Here is a 22106-nt window from a genome sequence, read left to right on the forward strand (position 1 = left end):
AAGAGTATTCTTCTAACTCTATTACAAACTGTGTCTGCGTGTTCCCATCAGGAAACCAGACTCTGTTTCTGTGTAAAGTTTGGGGTAAAAATAATTAACGGCAACAAAGATGCTTCAGCATGGGTCATGATAGTCATGTGGGAATACACCTTAAGGTTGGGTTTGCTGCATTTATACTGTCTCCGACTTTAAGATGCAACATAATTGTGGTGGGAGGAGTAGCACTGTTCGGCATTGTTCAAGCCTCTTTAGTCTTTCCACGCAAAGCATTTAATTGGCAACTGAAGCTTGAAGGACGACTTTGTTTCACATACACACACACACGGATCTATGAAACGCAGACATACCCAAACAATACATTTAGAGGCTGTTAGATGAATCAGTAAAACGGATGGGAAGACTATATTTATGGGGCTTTAAAAGGTATGGGGTAAATATGGAACTACAAGCAGTGCATGTTGTTAAAAAGTCACTGAAAACTTTTCAAATCCATTTATAATTTGTCTGTTATTTCCAGCTTCGCCATGGGGCGACCGTGGCTCAGGGGGTTGGGAAGGGCACCTGTAACCGGAAGGTCGCCGGTTCGATCCCCGGCCTCTCTGTCCTGGTCGTTGTGTCCTTGGGCAAGACACTTTACCCCACCGCCTACTGGTGTTGGCCAGAGGGGCCGATGGCGCGATATGGCAGCCTCGCTTCTGTCAGCCTGCCCCAGGGCAGCTGTGGCTACAACCGTAGCTTGCCTCCACCAGTGTGTGAATGTGAGCGTGAATGAATAATGTCATTGTAAAGCGCTTTGGGTGCCTTGAAAAGCGCTATATAAATCCAATGCATTATTATTATTATTATCAGACTGAGAACAGTGATAGAGGACCTTGTCAACTATAAGTAACTTATTGAAAAAAGTTTTTTGGGGGGGCATTTGAAATGAAATACTTTTATATTTCCGTCTGTGTGAGGTCTTCTGTTTGAGATGAAATGTGAAGGCACAAAGTCTTTGCCAAACATACTTAAGCTGGGAAGGTGGAATAATGGCCCAGCTCAAAGAAACATAGAAATTTATTCAAAATCTATTGGCGAAAATGACAAAATGACAAGACTAGGAGATTAGATTATGTCTGTATGAGCTTGTTTGGTATATTAAATAATAAACATCTGAATCAAAAAGAAGATCAGACACTGAAAGCCTGTAGTGAGTGACCAAAGTCATATTTGGGTCATTTAATCTCCCTCAGTTCATCCCGTTACCATGTTTACCTTACGGGAATGGATGAATAGTAGATTTCAATCACATACACAACACACCACTCAGTCAATACAGCCGCCGCAGCCCTATCCCCACATGGTCCCAAAGGCCTGTGGACGTTATGGATTGGAGGAGAAATTGCCATTTCCAGGACGTGACAGACTCGCTGTGTGTTTCATCACAGGGGTCAATGAAAACGGTGAATTTGAAGTGTTATTGACCGATTGCTGCTGAGCGCTGAGATTGTAGGCAACAAACACATACACGAAAGGACAGACAAGGCTGCAGGAGAAGGCTCAGGAGGGATGAGTCACAGCAAACAGCACACACGCACACAGACAGACAAATCCCATTAAAGAACTTTTATCAAGCGGAGGTCAAACCTTCCAATTGAGCGCATCTCTGAGTAAATGCAGACCTTCTACTACATTTTAAAATGTACTGCAGGCGTCTTCTGAATGCCGAGTCTGAGTAATTATTTTTACTCATAAAAGGTTGGAGTCTCTGCCCACTTGTAGCTTTCTCGTCACCTAGTTCACTCCCCTCTTACAGCTGCTCCCCTTCGTTACCCATTTAAAGCACCATTAAGAATATGTGAAAGAGAGCATTACCCCAAGAGAAAAATCATCCCGGTCTGCTGCCGTTTACGCCAGACGCGGCCCCGCTGCTTGAGCCGCTGTTTATTTAAACTGTGAACCTCCCTGCAAGGTGTGTGTGAAAGGAAAAGTGCAAGCGTATGTCTGTGTGTGTTTAAGTGTGTGAGAGAGGGAGCATGTGCACGGCAGTGGCAAAGAGGAGGGAGCGGTTTCACACAAAACGCAGCGTCTCGCCTTCGGATTTCTTTCACACCTTTCTTAACACGCGTTTCACAGCGTATTTATTCACCCCACGGGCTCCTGGTCCTGCAGGCCACAGACGGGCCTCTGTGTAGCCCGACTGGGGCCGCTGTGGTCAGCCACAGGGAAGCCGAAAACAGACCTCTTACACCCACTGTGGAGCTCCAGACACAATAATATTAATAATAATGTCTTTCTGCTGACCTGCATCTGACATCACAGCTTGGTTCGGGCATGTTCAGATGCTCGCACACTAACACAGACATTCACACATGAACAATTGTATGCATGTATAGCGATTTCCATTCAGACTAAGGTGATTTTAGACACACATGCACACACACACACACACACACACACACACACACACACACTAGGAAACAGTAATGTTAGTGTGTGATTAGTTAGAACTGTCCCAGGCAGCAGCAAAGGATAAGAAGAGCAGTCAATGAAGTCAGTGTTTAAAAAGTGCTGACTGACTGAGAGGAGGAAGAGGACTATATAAGGCTTCAAGTATTCAGACATGAAGACAAGGACACACTAAAGATAGGCAACTTATATATGTGTGAAATAAGAACACAAACAAAGAGCAAAGAGAGCTGGCCATGTGTAATGGGTCCTTAATGAGGCAATCTGTTGCCTTTCAGTATCATTCGTGTGTTTGGCTCTAAGCTACAACCATGAACATACCGAAATGACAATAAAGCTCCCTCTGTGTGTGTGTGTGTGTGTGTGTGTGTGTGTGTGTGTGTGTGTGTGTGTGTGTGTGTGTGTGTGTGTGTGTGTGTGTGTGTGAGAGAGAAGAACCTCTAAACAGTGAGAGAGCACGAGAGGACAGGAAGAAAAACAGCCAAAGCCTGGTTTGAGTTAAAGGAATGACAAATCAGTGCTCATCAGCATTACATCTGCTGGTTTTCATACAGGCTTAGGAATGACCAGTAGAGTGGCTCTTAAATCACTTCCTCAAAGTTAAAAATATCAAATCTTCTTCATGACACAATGAACAGGTTATCACTGTATATTATCCTTTGTGGGGGTTTTTGAGTCTGTTGATGGGCTCAACATGTGTTGCTGGCAATGGTTGCACATAAATACCTTTGACTGGAGAGAAACACACAAAGACACAGTCACACACTGTGTGTGTGTGTGCCAAAAAACACATGTGCGACATTTCTTTACACTCCCATACTCACAACCATGCAAACAATTGTATCAGTCTTTACAAGCTACCGCTTTCCACAAAAATCAAGCGAAGCCTTCAGTCACTGGTAGTGTAACAGAGAGTGACATACTAATCTGTAAAAAGGCACAGTCGATATCCGCCATGTCTAATCACATCACAGCGCTGCAGCTCAAGTGTGTTCGGTGCCTGTTCTGGCTTCTGTCTGGTATCTGGGGCAGCATACCAGCCAGTAGAATAAACTCCGGACAAGAAAGGCTGCTGTGTATATATATATGTGTGTGTGTGCAAGCGCATGTGTCACGATGTGTGTGTATCTGCATGCCAAGACTGTGCCAGCCACAAGACTGATTCTGGCGTCAGAATGAATCACATTCAGTCTGCTCTTCCATCCCAGCAACACACCAAGAGGCTCTCAGAGTGAGAGACACAGAGGGAGAGAGAGAGATCATAAAAAGAGATCATAAAACCAACATCAATGGGTGATAGACCGAGCGAGAGGGGGAAACATAAAAGGGAAAGGCAGGAGGCTTGTGAGACAAAGCTTGAGAGGGAAACACAATGAGGAGGAGAAGGCACACAGCGGGGAGGGGGAGCACATGGTAACACCAAGCCCATCCATCTGCAGCCAAACCTCATGCCAATACATTTACGAATACTCTGGAATTAACCTATAGATTTGGTTTGTTAACGCGGATTGTATGCAAGCATTAGAACAGAGTGTCAGGGAGAACTGTTGACCACTGGTCACGATACAAGCTATTGCAGCAACACCAATAATTGGGCAGAACCTCCTGCAGTCCCATTTAGTTGCACATGTCTATCTGTTCCCACCTACATTTAAATTACCATCATTTTGTGGCATGACTAATGTATTCTGTTTGCTGTGTTTACGGAAGATTACCTCACAGACCCCAATTAAATCTGAGCACCACAACATGCAGGCATCTTTTGCTCTATCAAAAATCTGCTGGCTTCAGTCTGCATTTACCGTAAGTTGGCTACATTTTTTTTTACGTGGTTTTAAAACAAAAAACATGTCCGTATATCAGGTGTTTCTGCTTGCTTCAGCAAATACCTGTGTCCATATTAAACCATCAAAAGCAGGTAAGGCACAAAATGCATAAGACTTGCCAGAAAAGCAAGTCAGCCACACAAACGCAAAAGGATCATAACGTTTTGGGGGTTTTTTACATTTGGATTTTTGAAATACTTAATTTCACTTAACTAATTTAAAATGAATGTTATGTGTAGAGAGATGTGAAGCTTTAAAGAACCTTTGGGAGGAGAATCAAGGGGAGATAAACCAGACAAAGTCTGGGTGGAGATCATTACAATAAAAGTAACAAACATTCACCTTTTGCAAGATGTGGTTTCATTGACGAAATCTTCACATTGCCACCCCTTTTATTTGCTCAGCATCTACTCTTAATACCCACTGGATAAAATATATCATCTTCACAGAGTGGAAAAAGAAATATATCAGGAAGCTCCAATACATTTGGTGTGGTATGAATGTCGTCTATATCGTGTCTGCTTTACTGAATATTAGTGTCTATAACTGAAACAGCTTACTATAAGCTGTCTGCTGTGTTTATACTCATTTATTGTCAGTCTTTCTAAGCTGATTTAGTGTTTAGCAGCTTGTCCAGCTGCCGCTTCTTCATATTCAGATGCTTTTTTAAAAATGTAAGAGAGATCAAAATGTGGAGATACAGATGTAAATATAAATTTACTTGGCTTTGTGTGGGCTCGAGATGGCAGAAGGTAGGTTTCCAGCCTCGAGGGTCAACCTCTTGACACAGAAACATTGAGAAAAGCTCATGAGCTGTTTTGCATTTAGCTGCTTGTCCATCTGATCCCCTGATCTTACTGAGAGATCAGCGTGCCGTTTAACTATTGTGAACTTTATTGATTACGAATAAAAATTTAAGAAGGTGAGCGTTTGAACAGACACAGCGGGGAGCCAGACAGTCGCTTTCTCAAACAATATTCGATCAATACATGGGATGAGTCAGCTGGATTTACTGAGAATAATCACAAGCCTCCCCGGATCTTAATTGGAAAATGAATAGACACATGTGTAGTCATAAACAATAGCTCGTGAAAATGTCTCCCGTGGTGGGAAGCCGATATGAGTGAGAGCAGAGTTTTCTGATGACACAGCACAGATCTCGGGGTGCAGACAGAACAGCGTGAACAACACATGAACCCCATCACATCTGGGACACATTTGGTGCCCATGTGCAATGTATTACATATTTCTGGAAATCAAGCCACGCTCAAGTCTGTAATCTGTTGATGGGATTTTATTCCCGTTGTTCATGGTTTTGTCTTTTGCGACTTCAGCATTGTAAGAAAAGTTTTTTTTTTCCTGAAGGGAGCTGACAAAAAGTGATTGAGGGGTGTGGAGAAAAGTACAGACTTTAAGCTGAAATAATTTAAATCGGTCCCCTAAAGAGAAACAATGCCACAAAGTCAGCGTAGCTGTTTTACCACTGGGCTTTCTTCACTGCTGTAAATGAGTATTTTAGAGCAGAGGGGTGAAATTTATCACCCTCACTGTGGGCATGCTGGGCAAACTTTAGTGTTCCTGTGTCACCCTGAAAGCTCTGATCATCAACTTGAGGATTTCTGGACAACTTGACAGTGAGCTGACTGAAGCCTACGACACAGGAGAAGGACAATGAATTGAATTCTTTGCAGAGATGGTTGGACTGTGCTTTTAGCCTGTTAAAACTGAAAGCTGCCATCAGGCGATGGTTAGGCTGGAAGTGGAGGACACAACCAGCAGCCCAAACCCCCCCAGAAAAACCAAAAACGTTGCATTTATGCATTCATTTATATTTAAAACTTTCCATTTGTGGTGGTGCATGAGTAATCGGGGTGGGGGGTGGGGTGGGGGTCTAGAATGCCATGAGCTTACTGTTACAGTTATACGCTAGATAAAAAAGAAAAACAATGAAAATGAAAAACTCTGCAGAGGGATCAAATTCGTTATGCTAGTTTGCAGTGAATCGGCACTGGTGATTCATTATGCATCTCTGCAGGAAAAAGCCACAATTTCTTCACAAAACATTACTGAGTACATTTGAATTCGGTGCTGTTAGCAATGAGCAACAACAGCATGAATCCAAAACTGCCTGATTCTACCACTGACCCAAAGCCACATTAAATCCTAACAGGCAGCACACAAACCAACAAAGACATAAGGATATGGCTTTAATAAACCTAGTTAACGTGAAGCTTTAAGATGGTGTGCACAGCTCCCTGACATTAGGGAAAACCTCATCTCTTTAAAGCCAGCACCCTACTGGTGGCTTGCTACCGTGACCGGTGGCTTTCTAGGCAGAATGCTAAGCAGCTGAGCGGTTGTACGGCTACTGGCCAAGCAGCCGCTTGTTAGGTCTGTGAGGTTAGACAGCCACATCTGGTCTGCCGGCACTCAGAGCTTTACCATGGTCTGCTATTCAGCCAAACCTCAGAGGTCAGGGACACAACCAGGGATTGGGTGTGTACATATCACAACGTGTGTGTGTGTGTGTGTGTGTGTGTGTGTGTGTGTGTGTGTGTGTGTGTGTGTGTGTGTGTGTGTGTGTGTTCCTTACCCTTCCACGCATCACACAGAGATTGGAACTAAATGTAAATTTGAAGCAGTTGTGCTCCGCCATGAATAAATATAAGGTTCTCCTTCACATGTCAGATTAAAGGTACCCACTTATCTCGCTCTTCTTTTTGGAAGGACTGGCATTCATGTGGGCTTGGCTGAAGTAGAGTAAAAAGGAACAGGCAGGCACTGATGCAGAACAAACGCTAAATAACAGAAACCCTTTTGCGTTTCATCTAGGTAAGATTTTACCGATCCCGTCCTTGAGCCTTTCCCAACCCCAACCACAAACTGATATCACACATTTCTCGCAATGAAAGACACCAGCGAGCAATAGCTTCACTTTGCCAACCTTCAATCTTTTGGTGCCCTTTTTTAGTATTTTACTTATGTCTCTTTTCCAGTGCACACATAATATGACCAGTAAACCTACTTATCCAATACAAGTTTCTTGCTTCTTTAGAAGTAGACAATAAGCTATTCAATATATATTCTTTATCAGCTGACGACTGCAGTTTAGAACTGTCACCAGAAATTTGCAAACATTTTCCCCAATTTTGTGTGATAAATAAAGCAGCCATCTATCCATCCATCCATAAATTACTGGATATACTCAACAAAAACAACTGACACAGTATGCATGTTTTGGTTTTTACTGAATTGGATTTCCACATACAGATGCATGCTTGCACATGCTTGTCATACAGTCACGAGAAAATGTGGGCATAATTCACTCAGAATGAGCTTACATTATGATGCTGGGCCACAGCTTTAGTTGTGGATGCTGGTGTCAGGGGAACTGCAGCTGCGAAACAGCGCAGGACCACAAAGAAAGAATATGATTAAAGTGCAAATGCGAGTATAACGTTTGTTTGAGCAGTCAGCACTTTACAGTATAATGGTGCTTTGCTGCAGCTCATTTGGCCACTAATCAGCACATACCATCTCTGTGCTGAACTGTACTAACGCACCACGGCTCGCCTAAGCAGAGATGATCTGAAAAAGACATTGTGGAAACAAACTGTACAAAGCAGCAGACTAAAGGCCAGGATTACGGCTTTAAAAAGAAGGGGAGGGTATTTTTAGAATGACAAGATAGCTACCAGCTACCAGAACTGGACTGCAGATACTGTGAACAATTAAGCTGGGAAGCAGGTGGCGGCTAATGTGTCACATACAGGCAGATGTTAAATGTGGCATCAGAGGATATAAGCAGAGGATGGGAGGAGCTATTGCGTGTCCCTTGGTGAAGTCAACAAAGAAGGATGAAAAATGTTTGCAAAAACCGAAGGGCTAATCCTCAACTGGTAGCAGTGAAAGAGTTTTTGTCATGGCTGGGTATCAGTTCTGTATTTATTTATTTTTATTCTGAAGTGCAGGGGTGCATGATCAAAAGGAGCTCCAGGTAATTGCACCTTTGTTTAGTGTGGAATGTGACAGATTTGGGTTAAATAAGAGTCTTAGAGGGGGAAGATATACGCCAGCCAAAGGGCATGTTTGTGCCTGCAGGTACAAATGAGAGTAATGGCCTCAACGTGATTGCGAGTGAATTCGTAAGAATTCAGAAGGGAGGAGACAAAGATAGCGAGTGCAGTCGAATAAATTATAAGATACAACTGGGAAGCGCAGATTCACATCAACGTGGTTCCATCTCAGCGTTTTCCATCATGCAAGAACCAGAGCACATGCGTGCACTCGCACACACGCTCTCACTTACACACAGACACGCCATGCTTCGGAGAAGGAGGAAGTGAAGCTGGATCAATGGAGCAAACTCCAGCAGCTCTGATCAGACACATGAACTTCCAATATAACGACTTGAGGCCAAACATGAAAACGCGTGTTCTGGGGGAGTCTTACAGTGTGTCACGTTTTCCTCGTGTTGCGTGGACATCTGCGATGTTCCCTCATTAACTTAGGACAGATAAATGACAAATTCACCACTAATAGGAGGATGTCCTCGTGCATGTCTTCATTAACGTGTGGAGGAACTTTGTGGACCAAAATCCATCTAACTGTACTATCCAGATTAATTAATAGTGTGAATCTGTTCCTAATTATCTTCACATGCTTGTTGATGGGGGTCGACAGCCACATGCAGCGCTGCGCAGGGGAGCTGTGGGCTGTTCTCATTACAACAGTTTGGGCCATGAAGTATCTTTTTTTTTTTCCTCCATAATGTTCTCATCCCCCAACAAATCGACGGTCTTTAAAAAACAAGAAAAAAAAAAACAAAAAAAAAACAAGAAAAGGAAAAAAGGCCAGCTCAGAGCGCATCATCCAGGAAATGTCTCTTTCTGCTGTAGTAGGATGTTGTTGAAGTCTGGTGTGTAGACATGTAGAGGAAGGGGGATGTCAGAAACCACCAAGTTAGAGGTCATTGTCCAAGATCAAAAGGACCCACCCAGCCCCCAAATCTCCTGACTTCATGTGCCGATTTACGAGAGGCAGACAGACACTATAAAACTTCCAGCAGCAACTCCTGGTTGGCTGGATAGATGGGCAGAGGGCTGGTCACTAGAGGAGACGAAACTAAAAGCTTTCCAGCGACTAGCACAGATTCGAAGTAAAGGGTGGGGCCATTTTTGACTTCTGGCAGGAGGATGGGGGTTACAGACCATGACTGTCGCCTGCACGTGTGGGTGTTTGTGTTTAAGTAAGAGAGGAACAGCTATAAAACTTTGCCAGTGTGTGAAACTGCATACAGAAACAGGAAGAGGAAACAGAAAGAGAAGTAACACTTTGAACTTTATTTTAAAAATCAGCTGGTTTTGTTACACAGTAGTGGGTGCATTAAGATAACAGTCTTTCAAAGTACTGGGGGGCTGGGGGTGTCTTATCTGCGGTCAGGGCCTTGTAGGAGACTGTGGGAACATTCAGGGGTGGTCTGGGTTTTCCAGAGAGTGAAATCTGCCATCCGAGACGTAATAATTGTCTCACAACCTAACTGTGTGAGTTATAGGTCAGTGATAGGCCAGGCTGCCAGTCCAGAGGGAGGTGATTCACGTATACTGTGGAAGTGCCATTATAAACAGTGCTGTGCATGAACTTGCTGAAAAGAGAGCGTTCATTTAGCTTAACCATGTTTTCAATGAACGGTGAAATGGATGAATGGTTTACGCAACTAAAGAATGTAACGTGAGCCGACTTTGCTCTCACGAGAGTCGACTGATGTCATGGCATGCTTTGTTGGCATGGTTGGTGCTAGAAGCGGTTTAGACAAGCGATACTGCTGAAGCCAGCCTACGTGACCATTAGCGGGGTTTTTATGAATGAATAGAGAGCTAATTCTGATTAATTCAGGAACATTTTTAGTGCAAATTGTACCTGTTGGATCTGAGAAAAAAACAAAAACAAAAAAACCCCACACAAACACATTACGAGAATCTGAGGTGTCATATTGAGCTCAAGCTTTTGGTCAATCTATTGAGTGAAAAATTCCTAGAGAACTGAATTTTACTGCGTTGTTCGGCTTTATGGGGCAGTTAAAAACACATAATACTCCTTATTATCTTTTAAAAGTAATCCCTTTATGATTGCATGAAACATCAATAGTCTGCAAGGGGAAGTGGGAGGAGATTCTACTGGGAAAGAATAGCTCAAAACAGCTCTGTTAAACCAACAAAGAAACCTTTAGAAAACCCAGAAATGAATTCACTTTTGGGACTATGAACTTCAGAATGTTGGGTTTGGATGTTGGGTTTAGCTCACACTTTGGAAAGTGTGAGCTAGTTCAGTTTATACTGTGATAGCTGAACACTGAGACAGTTTTTGCAAAACTAACAAAGATTTCACACGCAGATTCATTTACGCAATATATAAACCACCACCGACACACACACGCACTCATTGGGTTTTCGTACAGAATATGCATTCACATGTTTATTGCTTGATTGTGATTGGGGGTGCGTGTAACTTCCCTGGGCCCAGCCGGCTCTGCGCTAAGCAGTTATGTGCAAATTAAGGTCTGGCCAGGAGTGGAGGGCTGGTGATAAGGCCAGGCCCGTCTCTGGCCTGGTTACATACACGCCTACACTTATGGGAACAGTCTTTCCTCTAGAACCACCATTTCAGTAGCATTCACTGATTATCAAGCAGGTTTCAACTGATTACTCAGATTTTGCCATTTGGGAGCCAGACGGGGAATTCCTGTCAGGTTATAGCAACCAAAAAGGAAAGAAAGTCTATGATAATGTTGCATTAACCTGTTAGGCTAAACTGTTAAACAACACTGACCTGCTGCCTAAATCCTATAGCAGGCCAAAACGCACAGCTGTTCTTCCCGCGTCTCTCCATAACCATAAATGGAGCATTCGATAAGTAAGGGTTGGGCTACAATGGCGTTAAAACAATTTTGAGTCACACATGCTGTTGCAGAGGCAATAAATCAATTAAAAAGTTTTTTCAGAAGAAAAATGCACATCTTTCAATAGTTGCACCCACGCATGCATCTTTTGGTTTCCTCATCTTCCATGAGCTAAACTAGATCATTCCCTGCTTTTCGGCCCATTCCTCCGCTCCGCATTCCTTTGTATTTGATCACAGCTGATGTTTATCTCTCACTCCATTCTTCTCCTTCACAAATCAAACACAAGTCTACATACAAACTCTGACTGAATAAGAGACGTGGCAAAAACCTTAGCAGTTCATTGCGACAACTCAGCAGTCCATGCTATGGCTAGGTGAATGCCTGTTTTCAATGCGGCATTCCTCTCTGTAAAGATTAGGCAAAACACAGCAGTGGAGACATGGATCACAGATTGTTAGGAATTCATGTCTAAACCATTAGTGGCTAAATTTCATACAAGATATTAACAAAGAAGGTAAGGCTAACAGAAGTAAAGCACAATGCCCCAAAGATAAGATATGAAGCAGAGAAAAGAGCAACTCAGTGACTGAGGAACATGTTACGGAGCACTGTATGTGGGCTGCTTCACTGGAAGGATGACTTGTTTGGAACAAGACCAATCTACAGACTACATGTCTGTATGAAACTGAGCCAAAGTACACACACACAGCACTCCAGTGACCTCCACCACCCTGAACATGATAAGCCAGGACACGCTCCAGTTCTAACTGTGTGTGTTTATCTATATAACCGAAAAAATGAAAGCGTGAGGGAACACACACAAACGAGCCATGGAGTTTTAGGATTCGTGTGTGTGTGTGTGTGTGTGTGTGTGTGTGTGTGTGTGTGTGTGTGTGTGTGTGTGTGTGTGTGTGTGTGAGTGTGTGAGTGAGAGAGAGAGAGAGAGAGAGCGCACATGGTTTACTTACAGTTTTTGTTATAATAAGCAGGAGGAAAGCTCCTGTAGATAAACTGGCCACAGTGGAGTTCAAACCAGCTGAGCTGCAGTGTGTGGACAGAGCTACTGTAAACTCTACTGCCCTACTTAAAGTCACAACCAAGGGGATCACCCTAAAGAAATTATAACAAATATTTTTTTTTTTACTGCAATACCAGTGTGATACCAGACCTATGTGCAATCTGAATGCAGTCACTTACAGTGATGCATCTAGAATTATCACCTGACTCTTAAATCCCCTCAACGTTTTACAAACCACAACTTCCCTCTTTTGGTTCACCCCGATGTCCCTCGTACTATAAATTGTTTTTAGCTAGAGCTAGCATGCCAAAGTATAATGATTTACACATTTGCATAATAAGAAAAAAAAAATATCCCCGGTTCAACCTCAGGAGGAGACACAAATCACTTTGGGGGGCTGCATCAGGAAGGCATGCAGAGCTACCCACTGTGGTGACCCCTTGTGAATAAAGCAATAGCCAAAAGCAGCTTGGCAGAAAAAAGTCTATCCTACCTGCACAGCACCAGATAGAAGACTATAACTATACACGTGCAACATCAAGACTCTGGGGTGGGATTCTCATTTGGTAGGACATCTGTCAGACATAATAAATGACTTCTGTTACTGTAGAAACAGGCACTGGAAAGTTTATTTTAAAATGTGAGCATGGGCACAGAGAAGAGATGCTGTGGACAGCCATGGACAAAGGAAAGAGAGAGTATGAGAGATCCATCCTATCGTCCCTGTCCTACTTTCCCTTACAGCTCTCCTTCTCTCTCTCCCATTTCTGGTCTTCTGGGAAGGATCAGTGAAAAAAAGAAAAAAAAAAAAAAGCAGTTTGTCAGCAAAGTTCAGGCTATACTGTACATCCAGTGCTGTTTCCTCCTAATTCAAAGCTTCCCCTCTGGAACGCTGACAGTGGAGGAGGAGCAGAAATCCATTTTACACTGCAGGGAAAAATTCATAGTGCATGAATCCATAAACAAGTAAGAATGCAAATAGTGCACACATCCACAAAAAAAAAAAAAAAAAAATTATTTTTGGGAGGGAAAAATTCCTTTACATGACAAAGAATGCCAGATGACTTCTGCTATTTGACGGGTGAATGAGTGGTTTCAACTGCCTACCTCTAATAGGGGCGTTGCACAATCAAGAAGACAGGTAACCACATGCAGATGCTGGTAGAAAGGGACACCAGAGCTTTGTTGACATTAGCCTACATCTAGATCTTTGCAGGTGAAACACACTGCAAGTCAAAGCACCCTGAATATCATTTTTTTTTTTTAAATCAACAATCTGTTTAATTTCTGGTTATGCTTTCATTTGTCACATCACTGCCAGGCAACACAACAATAAATAGAAAGGGACATGAGGTGACGCCTGCACTTCAGAGAATAAGTCAAGCTCTGCTGTTTGTTGGATTGTGCTGTCTTGACTGTTCTGGTCAGTTTTAACACACATACAATAAAACTGTGCAGTGGCTTCAATCAGTCTTTGTCACGAGGCAGCTTCCCCCCGCTGATGCCCATTGTAGAAGTCTGCTCAACCTTTTTGCGTGTAGACACGTGTACAAGTGGCATAGACCGTTTGTCAATGCTGCACAAACAATGCATCTTCAGTATGCAGAGAAGACAATGACTAAATAGCAGACTGACATATCATTGTGTACTGGTGACAGCACTGGTAACCGCAGGACAGCAGGACTTGTTTACTGCAGAGGAGGAATTTACCAATCTTCTTGACTTCAATTGCTCGCTGTGTGCATGTGTTTCTGTGGAGAACCGCAGTGCCTTGTGCATTACCTTCCTGTCATACCGAACAATGGGCTGTTTTACAAAACCCACACTCCCGGCTCCCTGGATCTGGGTGGAGAGACAGAAACGGAGCGGAGGTAAAAATGTCTGTGATGGAGACATTACGGGTGGAGAGATCATCTGTCATACATTTCAGTGTGTATATGTGCATGTACTTTGCACTTAGCTCTGTGTGTGTGTGTGTGTGTGTGTGTGTGTGTGTGTGTGTGTGTGTGTGTGTGTGTGTGTGTGTGTTCTCCTGGCATGATTGAGCGGGCCCCTTGGCCGTGCCAAGGCTGCGGTATTCTCCAGCCAGCAGCAGAGGCAGAGGAGCACAGATACTTCATTATGGCCTCATTCATCACCCCTGGGACAGCTTGGCAATGCTCTCAGTTCCCCTCCTTCTCCTCCTGCCTCCCTCTAACCTCACCTCTCTACTTACAGCTGTACAGGTCCCTCATTCAGCATCTCCTATACGTCTCTCACCTCACCTCCCTCTCTTAGCACACACTCCCTCTGTGCTTCTCCGTCTTCTTTCCCCTGGCCTGGCACTACTTTCTCTTATTGTTGCTTCGCTCCAGTGTTTCCCCTCTCTCGCTTTACTTACCTTTGTTTAGCCTTCACTCAATAGCCTCTTACAAGTTTTTAATTAACTCTCTCTAATCCTCTGTGTCCCTCTGTCTTAAACCATCCTCCCACGCATTCATTAACTGCCTTTCTGGATTTTTCTCCTTTTTCCCCCTCAGCTCAGGTCATTTTTCATTCTTCTTACTCCTCCTCCTATAACGACTCTGCGTCGTTGTCTGCTGAATTAGCCAAGTGTAGAAGCTACTACATGTTCACCTTCTCTCAGTGATCACAGTTTGACAGTAGAAATATCTGGAGAACCACTGATGTATAATGCTGGGTGTATAAGTAAACAGTCTGGCGCCTTGCAAAAAACACAATTTGCTTCTTTTTTTCCAAGAAGAAGGAGGAAGATTGATGCGATGCTCTGTGCCTCAAGCACAGAGCATTGGGAGCCTATTAGCCTTGCTTACCATATGGACTGAAAGCACAGGGAATCAAACAACTGTCGCTCTCAAAAAATAAATTAAATAAGAAATAAACAAAAAGCAGCACATATGAATGTGGTCTACAATCCAGACAACAGGACGTTTCTGTGCCACTGCTATATAAGGTATAAGGTTGACGGGTTGTTGTTATGTTACCGCGGAAAATGCAAAACGATTTTTTCACCGATACTGAACAAACCCATCAATCAATTATTAGGAAACCTACGCAAACAAACACAATAAGACTTCTCTCTAAAAGTCAGCACTCTGAAGCAACAGTCAGATTTTTAATTTGGCTCCGATTATTCAAATCAAGCCTTCAGTTATCCATGGAGCAACATGTGCTCTGCTTGTGGTTAACTGCTGAGAGAAGCTGAAATCTGAGGTTGAGTGAGTGTTACCGGCTGAGCCTTTCCTGCTAAAGAATGTGGACTTGTAAGTAACCTGTATGTGACGTAGATCAGTGTTGTGGGAATTGAGGGACTCTTATACTGACAGCCACTGTATAATGAAAGCCAACAGGGTTACAATACATCAAAAATAAAGTATTTAGACGTGCTTCAGTTATCTACATGTGTACTGTGTTTGCAGTCCTGAAAAAGTTTCAAAAGTTCGCGAGTATATTAATTGTTGTAGATAACATCTGAATCTAGTTCTGACAACTGGCAAAATTATGATTAATGAGCAGCCCTAAAACTAGAGATGCACCGATCAATCAGCCAGGGACTGAAATCAGACGATTTCCAGCATTTTTGGCCAAGCCCAGTGACTGGCTGGTTAGCCTCACACGTGTCTGATTACAGGCCAGTCCATTTTATGCATGCAAAACACATGCACGACAGCAAGTCTATCATTTTGCTAACTATTCAGCCTTAGGTTCCTACCCTTTTTTGGCTAACGCCAAATTTAAGTGCTTTAAAATTGTACTGGGGACAAATAATTGAGTAAAGAAACCTCCCAATCATGTCATTACAGTCACAGGGATTCTGCACAGAACTGCTGAACAGATGGATTAGCTACAATTTGTCAACCAGCTACTAGATATTTTCCTACCCTGCACTAGTATTCATACATTTATCTTTATACACTGATTTAATAAACAAGGTATGCACAAACTAGGAAGGCTAAGAGGTGGTTGTTGGCAGATTTTATTTTATATTGTTAAATTTGGAAGAGAGAGAGAGAGAGAGAGAGAGGTTCCATTTTTTCTAGTGAGTGCTGAGTGCCAATAGACTATGGAGCTCAGTGCCAACAAGAATGCCATAGGTATCAATCTCCTTTTTCAGCTTGTAGAAACAAAGCAAACAGCCATAGTATCCAAAGAGTTAAGCTACTGGTTAGTGTAGGCAGTAGTTAGGCTTTTAATTTTTTCCATGCCCCCCCCCGCCAAAAAAAACATAAAAATACACATACAGCACAGAATCTACTGATTGGCTCTCACACAACTTTTCCTAACCCCAATAATGTCAGTATGCATTGCATTTTTTGTGTGTGGGTGTGTTTAGACTATAAGAGTGGGGCGCCTACCTGCTATCCCATATGGTTGGCATTCAGCCTAATTAAAGCATTTGTTGGCCCACAAACTGGGTGTATTACCAGAAGTGCTCCTCTAAGTCCTGTATTTATGGCAACTTGGCATTAAAATAGACAAGGATAAAAGGAGAGTGGAGAAAACTCTGATTTCTGTGCATGTTGCCATAGAGATGGGAGAAAAGTTCCCAGGCAACACAGCAGCTAACCAGCAATGCCAACTTACATGCTCACATTATGACTGTAAATCGTTCCACTGCGTTTTAACATTTGATTTCACTGTTAGTCATCTTTTAGTTGACTTTGAGTCATGAAGATGTATTTTAATGAGGCATATCACACCAAAAAAATCATTTTGAACCAAATAGCCAAAATAATGACGCTTAGTTGAAAGATTAACAGATGTACCCTTACCCAACTCACTCTTGCCACACTGATCATACTGACACTTATATAGCCTACAGTAGACTCCTCAACAGTGTTTTCCACTCTCTAAAGAGACAGAGCACATATAAGTGCTGCCCACACCAGAGGGGAAAACAATTCATGACTCTCCACTGACTTTGCATAGCGTGAAAGTGCTTCCTTGTCAGTTCTGTCTGCCAACAAAAAATAAATAAATAAAAAACATTAAAAAAAACCCTGATAACTGTCCAAAAGCGGCAGTTCAGCAAGATGGATTACCAACAGGGTAAAGAATCCAGGAGTAAGATTTTATAAAGTGTAAAACTCAGCCTTTTATAGGGCAAGTGGATAACAGTGCAATAAGACATGAAGTATCAGCAGGAGGAATGGAAAAACTGTGGGATCCTGACCATATAACATCCTGTCTATAAAAAGATGTACATAGCTTCTGGGTCTGAAAAGTAAACGCAGTGTGTAAATGGTTTAAACCTGCATTCGCTCAAATGGAGCAACTCCAAAGAATGCATAAGAGAAGTCTGGTTGTACAAAAATCTATGACAAGACTCTTGGCTCTCTTGATTGGTGACCTCAATAAACACTTTCCTGAGGAGTTTATGGTCTCAGTCATTGGTTTGAAGTCTCTGAATACAACATGATGTTCATTTTTTAAATTGTAGTCCAGCTTTAGCATCAAAGATAAGGACAAAACAGGGTATTCTTTAGCATGGGGCTAAGTTGTGATTGACAAGTTGCTGCTGTATAAGATTAAATTACATTTTCATTAGGACTGAACCCAGTAGAAACATTTACAATATCACATGTGAAATGAAATGAAATGGTGAATTGTTACACCCCTAACATATATGTTAAGCTAAAGCATTTTTACAGCTAATGAGCTGATGAACTATGTTAGCAAGCTAGTGTAGCTATGTTAGCTTGCTAACATATAGGCCTATTTGTTAGCTTGCTAACATAGCTAATGATTTTCTAACAACTTAGACATATGGTGTAAAAAAAATCTTTGACATGACAAAAATCTAAGCTCTTTAGCCGACCCAATGCCTTTATTAGATTTGGAATTGGGCAGAAATACCTTTTATTCAACTCTCAATTTCATATAGGCATATTTGTTTTTGCCTACCAGTGGCCATAAGTTTCAGAGTACACCCCCATGTTTGGGACTAGTTAAGGGTGACCCAAACAGAAGACATATGACAGTAGAAACGTAATACATCACCATGAGCCTGCTGGTTGAGGTCAATACGGAGAAGCCGTCCTCAAACTTCCCAGGTGGGAATTGTTTACAGTAAATAGTGAAACTGAATGCATTGGGAAAAACAGAAAAACTGCTATGAACACAGCTGTAATAAGGAGCTGTAATTCAGTTCATTATTATTTTCCATCAAAACTTTAATGAACTATGAGAGAGCCAGCACTTCCTCAGCCTGCTGTGAAACCAGAAATAGCTCTGTTTAGTGTGGCACATGGAGCAGATGGATCAAAAACAAAGAATTTCCACTGCCAAATTTTCCACCATGAAACTTCTTCCACAGACAGAGGTGGTGTGTTGTGTCGTGTTGTGTTGTTACAGGGCACTGTATTCCTTATATGATAAGAATACAGAGAGTCAACAAGAATTAAAAAAAAAAAAATCAAACGATCTTGCCCTTACTACTGCAACTGAGCTGTGTATGTGTCACTTTCCCCTATTAAATCTTGCAGGAGATCTAAAGCTAATGCACATCCCACAAAAGCCCAATCCATCACTTCCCTTTTAATGAACACTCAACAGAACTGGAAGAGGTCCTCAGCCACTTTCAAACCATGCCAAGAGATGGTGAACGATGATGCGTAAAAAACAAACATCTGGAGCATCTTTGATCACTGACGAGTCTACATAGGAGAGCAAAGGAAGGAGCCAAAAAAGGGTAAAGAGAGTCAAGTGTGAACATATTTCTCCCTTTATGTGTCTTATCGAGGACAGAAATTAATAAAGTGTGACGCAAAGAACTCCAAAAATAAGCAAAAACAAATTTCCTCCCTTGTCAGCAGAAATTTTCTGAGAGATAAAGTTCAACTAGAGTATGCTGTGTGCCTCCAGTCCTCACCCAAGTTATCTTGCACCTCATAGCAACCCCTTATGCTGCAAAACACTGCTGCTATAAGGCCTCTATTTTTTTTTAACACATTTTTTAGTCTGGGCTGTGTTTACCAAAAATGTCTTCTGCCGCGAGCCTTCAACAAAGCTCTATTGTTCCATCCAGGTCTCAGCATGACAATGACTTGATTTCCATGAGATTTTTATGGTAACTGACTTATCCTCTGTAACCTAATCAAGGCTTTAGGCAGTAAATTTTTTTACAAAAAAAGCAGTGGGTGAAAGTATGGAGCATTATTAAAGATAGGTGGTTTGGCTGCCACATGACAAGCGGGTCAGATTCCACTGCACAGAGAATACAGGCACACACACACTATCACTGTCTGCTCACTTTTCATGGATTGTGTCGTGTTTTCCCCCTCCTACCTTAGTTGACTACCTCAATCCATTTATGCCCATGAGACTCTATATCTGTCTCCTTGCCTCTCCATCTCTCTCACTCACAACACTCCTCCCCCTAATCTCTCCTATCGCACTCTTGTGAAGTAGGGGTGGAAGCAGACTCTTGTGTTTTGATTGACGGGTCCTGAGTGCAGACATCTCCCTGTGGTCAACCTTATCAGTGGCTGAGCTTGGCAGAGCATAGTGGCAGCAAGCCTGTTCTGGACGCGCTCTTTGTCTCCAGAGCTTTGTGTACACATATGCGTGTGCATATTCAAACACATCCAAGACCAGGCCAGTGTGATAAAAAGTCTAAGTACACAGAGAATTCTAATTGCAATCAGTTGTTTAATTAGGCTGCTGCAGATATATTTTTAAATTAAAATGACCCCATTTGCTCTCTTCCCTTCATCCCCCCGCAAGGAGTGGTAAATGTGACATGACCCAGTTACCCGATTTCTCTGCCGTTTCATTCAACTTCCATCATACCAGCTCTAATTGAGCCAAACTGAGAGCGAGCATCTGGCTATGTCTCCTATGTGTCTGATGTCGTCCAGTACTGGATGGAGATAAAGTACAGCGTCAGTGCTGTCACACGATTCAGACAGAACAGACAAGAAGATGTGGAAGATGATGGTGGGTGGGGGTGGAGACAAAGTACTGCACATGAGGAAACTCTGTTTCTTGTCCGTACAAAGTCGACTTGTATCTCGTGCCTTTTCATCTGCTATTACATTATATTCCTCGTCCAGCTGTTTGAGGCGCATAGAGCCTGACAAGTACAATCACATTTGTGCTGCGCTGGCAGCAGGGTTCCCAGGATGGGAATGTTTATCATTTCATTTTTGCACGAATTATAGTGAATGTTTGTACAAAAAGAGTCATGCAGAAGACGAAAAAGATGAAAAATATGAGTTCTGGCAGCCTCACTCTTCCTGTATTGACATCTGCATTTCAGAATTTTGATCTTTCACTTGCCACGAAGTCACACAGCTACTAGTTAGATCAGCACAGATATTCACAGCGCCTAGAGGATGAATCCTACAGGATTTTGTGATGTGTTGGAACTCACAGTCATCTTCCTGTGAGGATGAACTATGACAGCTACACTTTCCATGTACTGAACATGGCAAACATACCTGCTACACAGTATCATTGTTATTTTGACAACGCGAACATGGCTGCGGATTCTTAATCTTATTTATTAACATGCATCTCGTTTCACGGCTGTGACGGTGCTACATTGCCAGGAGAAGACCGACATGTGAGGAATGATGTGGGAGGTGAAATTTCACAGCTAAAATCCGAAGTGTTAAAAAGGTGGGCCTTCAAAATAATGCAACCAAAATTCCATCATTTGTAAATCTGATGTTGTGATTAGTAAAAATGATGTTTTCTCTAGTGCTATTACATTTAGAGTGTATAGATGTGTTTATGCATTCAGACTATAAAACATAATTAGGAGTAAGATCAATGCAAGTAAGATCAATGCAACTCTAAGTTGATACACCACTGCGAGCCAACTCCCTGATATTGATTGGTTCATGGTGCACAAATGCAGGCAGCAGGACCAGCAGCAGGAGGAAGGATGGGGGTTGTGGGTGTGGGGACCGCTCACTCATCAAATCAATTGCCACACTCACCGCCTGAGGAGCATCTAAAGATCTGCTTTCAGAATTTAATCCCTTTATCCCCCTGTTTTGCATGCTCCTCCGATCCTCCCTGACCCCTTACATTATTCTTCCTTCCAGTTTAGTGAGTTAAGCAGATTCTAGTCTTCCACTGCAGAGAAACCTTGTAGTGAGGGATGTTTTTGTCTTGAGGTCCGGAAACAAGTGGTAATAGGATGACACGAGAGGAACTGTCAATAAATCCATTTTAATTCTCCTGATGATATGATTTTGCTCAAAACATACAAACATACAAATGTTCCCCCAGCGAGATATTTACTTTTATTTAAATAGGTGTAGTCTCTGTGGACCGTTGCTCACAGGCCAGGTGAAGATACTGTCGGCTCCCTGGAGCACAGGAAGTTGCTTTTTATCCAAGCCCCTCTTCTCTCCCCCTTCACTCCCCCTCCATGTTAGTCTTTTACCAGCCTCTCACACGAGGGTGCCATCAGCAGAGCTGGCAGCACGTCTGTGTGGAATGCACTTTGGCAATTTACGGACACACTCACACGGTCAATAAAGGCTGGTGAGCCAACCCCGGATCTTGCACATGTAAACTGTTCTTAAACTTGTCACATCTGACTCGATTTGAGTCAGAGCACAGCCCAGAGGAGTGCTCAGCATTGTGTGGTAGAATATCATAGCACTGACATATATAGGCATCTACTGACGCAGTCAAACACAGAGCCTGCATACCCACCCTGGCACATGCATATCTAAAGACAAGGAGCCACACACACACATACATACAGGCTTTGGAGACAATGGTGTGGATGCTGCTTGGACCTAGGAGTCTAATTTAGGTGTCCAGGTTAAAAATAAAACAGGGGAGGCATGTCGCACAGCTGTGAGATGCTGGGAGCTTTGTGTGCTGTCAGCCAATCTAAATCACAACAGCTGAGATGACAAGGTGCTGATTCTCAACTGCCTTTCCTTCTTCT

The 22106-nt window shown here is 42.7% G+C and overlaps 1 protein-coding gene across 3 annotated transcripts in view; it reads right to left on the minus strand.

Annotated features, from left to right (window-relative positions):
* prickle2b (prickle homolog 2b) overlaps positions 1–22106 on the minus strand; it is an 86511-nt gene that overhangs the window by 25930 nt on the left and 38475 nt on the right. The gene's annotated exons all lie outside the window — the stretch shown is intronic.

Source organism: Oreochromis niloticus, linkage group LG5 (genome assembly GCF_001858045.2).
Source record: "Oreochromis niloticus isolate F11D_XX linkage group LG5, O_niloticus_UMD_NMBU, whole genome shotgun sequence".
Classification (NCBI taxonomy): domain Eukaryota; kingdom Metazoa; phylum Chordata; class Actinopteri; order Cichliformes; family Cichlidae; genus Oreochromis; species Oreochromis niloticus.